Raw genomic sequence first — 4,650 nt, forward strand, 5'->3', positions numbered from 1 at the left:
GTTTTTATTACACGAGTAGCACATTTACAACTCCAATTAAGTCATTAACTCTCAGAAGACTACTTTGAAAAAACACTGACAGGCACTTTGAGTGGAAAGTTTAATGGTAAGGCTTGATTAAAGCGAGCTCAAAGCGTTCCCATGAGGAGGTGTTTTGGATGGGGAGAGACAGGAACTGGGTGGGAATGGCCATAGGGATTAGCATGGCCATGGGCAGTCAATGGGTGGACAAATAACAAAACACCATCTACAAGCTGTGTGATCCCTTCTCATTTCTTTTTATATGTACTCTAGTGCAATAGTTGCTTATTGGTGTTGCAAGCGAGACCTGATAGCACAAATATAAACAAAATCTGAAAATTATGGGTTCCAGCCACATTATCAAGGGTGGCATCAGGGAGGGTACCATCAGGGGAGAGGGGGTTTACAGGGCAGAGAGGGGATAGCCAGGTTTTGGAGGGATGTGGCCACGAGGAGGGAATAGCAGGAGCAGATATTGGGGATGGTACAAACAGATGCCCTTGTGTGCTCAAGGGGCCCCAACACCATACCAGCTACCCTAAACTCCTGGCCCTGCTCCCGACCCATACTGCGCACAGCAATCACCAGCCCAGCTAGCGCCACCTATACAATTCCCACAGCGTCCAATCATCGGAGGGATACAGACCACATACCCTACAGTACCCAGGTGCCCCAAATACCCAATAGTAATGTGTTTCCCAATGATACCATCACCCATTATCAAGGAGCAAGTGTGGTAGGGGGAAATCCTTTAATATTCCCAGGAACAAACACAAACTCGGATTAGGATAGCCCACAGAGTGTTTTTGCGTGCCCAGTCCTGTCAATCACTGCCAACCCAGAAGAGGAACCCTTGGAGGGCATGGCGATAGGTGACAAACCTTACATTTTCATGGTGGACACAGGCGCCACCAAATCATGCATTAAGGAGGGACATTTTCCTTTATCAGACAAGATTATGGACATGCAGGGCTTCTCTGGGGCAGCAGCAACTGTTTCTTTCACAAACTAATTGGCCATTAAAGTAGGAGGAAAGACAGTGCGGACCCCCTTACTATTTGCATAAACTTCCCCTACCAACTTGTTGGGGCGAGATGTGCTCAGTAAGTTGAATATGATCATCTCATTCACTGAATGGGGGGTGGTATGCTCAACTCCGGGGATGTGTCTCATAAGGGCAATGGTGATAATTCATGAGTAAATTGGCGGCCCGAGGTGTATCCATACACCCAGATTTATTTATCTATGGAGTGTCTGTGTTGTTGAGTGTGATTTCTGGCATACGGAACAGGTATTGGAGAATTCCCTCTAATTTTATCTTTAGACCTACACTGCCCCAAGAGCACGTGGCAGCGACAATTGTCCCACTGGACATTGAAGGAGTAATGATGTTGAAAACAAAGGTTGTCCTAATAGCGGTAGACGCCGAAGGAACACAGTGGCGCACACTGTTGTGCATCGACTCGACACAGCCGTTAAAGGAAGTGACGGATGTTGAGCTATTTGAAGACAAAAATGTTGAAGGGCAGATAATAATGGCTATATGTGCCCCATGTGAAAACATGGTCCAATATCGGCAGGTCCTGTGTCCCATGTTTGTGGCAGAACATATCCCCTAATTTACACAAGAAGATTTAGCTCATGTTCCCGATATCCAATGTACAACTACTCCTCATAATGTGGGATTACTGTGCAGCGCCGCTCCCATACAGATCACCCTCGAACCAGGTGCAGTACTGCCTGACTGAAACAGTAACCATCGCAAAGTGAAGTGGAGGAAGGAAGAAATGACACTATCAATGAACTTTCACATCATGGTATTATTGTGCCTTCAAATTCTCCTTGTAATACGGCCATTTACCCGATAAAAAATTCAAAGGGATCTAGCTGGAGAATGATTCAGGATTTGCAGCCATTGAATGACATTGTACAGGCCGAGTTGCCTGTCGTCCCGAACCCCAAAACAACCCTATCGAACATACCCACAACAACCACGCATTTTACTTTCATCGATTTGAAGAATGCTTTCTTTTCAGTGCCCTTACACCCAGATGCACAGTTCTTCACAGCGTTCACGCATAGCATGAGGAGGTTCCAACATAAAGGGATGCCTCAGGGGTATTGCGAGTCCCCTACTATCTTTAATAGGGTACTACATGCTGACCCCATGCATACATTAGTTTTCAACAATTGATTAGCAGAATTTGCTAATTAACATTTTTTTGATTAGCAAACAACTTATTTGATCAGCAATTGTGTACTTCTATTTTAAATGTCACCAGAAGTTAGTTGTACCACAAGATATAAAATTAGCGAAAATACAGCATTTCCATGTACCTGAAGTAATACATTAGTGCAATCAGTGTCTGTAAAATGTAAAGGTTCACTGCATGAATGGACCAAAAAATTGATCTGATAAATAAAGCTCTGAAAACATTTTTCAGTACAAAGCTCTGTGCAGATGGGTCATGCAGCAGTCAGTGGTACATAGTGCAGGGTCCATCAAATTGTCAATAAGACATAAAAAAGATGTAATTGTGCATGTGCCATTTTTATTTTATTATCAAGTTTCATTTAGTTAGTGTTTGGCACAAAACAGTCACAAGAAACTGCTCAAGATGAAGACAACAGCTACGAGGAGTTTGTGAGAAAATTGGGGACATTAGTTATCTTATTCTGCAGAACCAAATGCCCAGATGCCAGTCTCTTGGTCTGCCCAGGTCATTGAGGACCTGATGCTGTACCTACCAGTTACCAGTGCCGTAAAGTCTCATCTGCGAGACAAATGGGCCCATCAAGTTAACATGTAATCATCAATTTGTGGTCTGGCTTATTGCAAGTCAGCAAACACTGAGGTGATTTAAAAGATCACAATCAATGATCTAAAGAGGGAGTGCCATCCCAGACACCTAAAAGCTAACAGAGAAATCTGCAGGGTGCCCAGGAGGTCATACGTCTTTTCTCTAAACCTATGGCACACAGGTGCCACATTTTGTGACTCCACTGCATTGTGGGAAGTACTGAGTGGCAGGTTAGCAGCAAATTGTTCAATGCAATGCCCATCAGCCTAGCAACAGTGCCTAAGTATAAATAATGCACATTTCTGTTGTTTCTAGCACACTGGTATTGCTGCGTTGGGTCAACTGATTTGCCCAGGATCAGACAGTTTGGTAAAGCAATGAGGCCAGAATTTGCCAGCAATTTAAGCAACTTACCACATATCTTCCAAGCTCTAATTAGTACGCATATTTGTTTTGTGTTTCAAGAACCACAATATGGTTGTTTATTTATAAAGAACACAGATCACTCGAAGCAACCACCTTTAGGGGAGTATTTGCGCGAACCCAGAATATAAGACTACAAGTGACAGCCCCCACCAATAACATAACCTGCTTGCAGAATGCTTTTACATATTGTTCCATTCTCATAAAGCGATGCCCATGGCACCAAACACAAAATATTTTCTTTAGTATAAAATGATGGGCTATGCTTTTCTTACCTCTCAGGTAACTCTTCCTTTGTTGTGAAAGTCAGTGTGAAGGTCCACTCCTGCCTATTATATTCCTCTACAGACACATTCCACTGTCTACAAAACATACACATAGCAACTGATCACCCACAGCAATGTGCTTACTAAGTGGCTGGAAATATTTGCCCCACCCAAACACTGAGCCCTGCAATCAGGGACAGCATCAGGGCCTTTCAACCTTTTAGTTGATAAGGGCCATGAGCCTCAGGGATGACCCCAGCAGCTGTCCAATGTTGCCAGTTTGCAGTGTTCTATAATAACACAGTAATATATTTATCTGTATATACTTTTGTTCTGGGGCTTACTGCCTTACAAGCTGCATTTGCTTCAGCCCTTCCGGCCGCCACTTCCCTTGGGGAATACAGACGTGTTATCACCTCATTGCCTTTTCACATGGGTCCCTCCACAGCAGGCACTTGCTGACATATGATTTATATAGGATTCATAGCTTTTCAGTGGGTATTATTGTTTCAGCTTCTTGCTGCCTGGCCATTTAGTCATAATCGGTGGCTGTTAACCCTCAGATTATTTCTTTGTCATTTCATTGGGTAAAATTGATGTGATCTCTCCCGTGATGTCATCATATGCTACTTACTATTTTTGAAACTGGTCCCAGAATGTTGTCATGTCACAGACTGGTCCCAGAATGGTGGCATGTCACAGTTTATATCAAATTATCTAGATGGATAGCAGTGTGCTTTAAAACTGCAGTTATCTGCCATACAAAGACATTCCAAAATGGATCCGGGTGCACTGAAGCCCTGACTTCCAGTCTCATGATTAAAGTGCTTGTGGCACCTTAATCGTGAGACAGAAGGAATATTTAAAAGCCTCTGCAGCACCATTCTGTAATTATTGCGGGCCTGGGTGCTTAGAAAGTGGCAATTATTTCCACATACTTTCTAAGCACCCAGGCCTGCAGTAATAACATAGCCTTCTTGCAGAGGGCATTTTAAATATGTAAAAGGGCTTCTGTAGCATGCTGTGTTCTTAGTGTAGGGTCTGGGTGCTTAGAAAGTGGCAGTAAATAATATTTCCAGCCACTTTCTAAGCACCCAGGCCTGCAGTAATAACATAGCCTGCTTGCAGAGGGCATTTTA

This window comes from Ambystoma mexicanum, chromosome 6q, assembly GCF_040938575.1.
Source record: "Ambystoma mexicanum isolate Mex_15411 chromosome 6q, UKY_AmexF1_1, whole genome shotgun sequence".
Taxonomy (NCBI): domain Eukaryota; kingdom Metazoa; phylum Chordata; class Amphibia; order Caudata; family Ambystomatidae; genus Ambystoma; species Ambystoma mexicanum.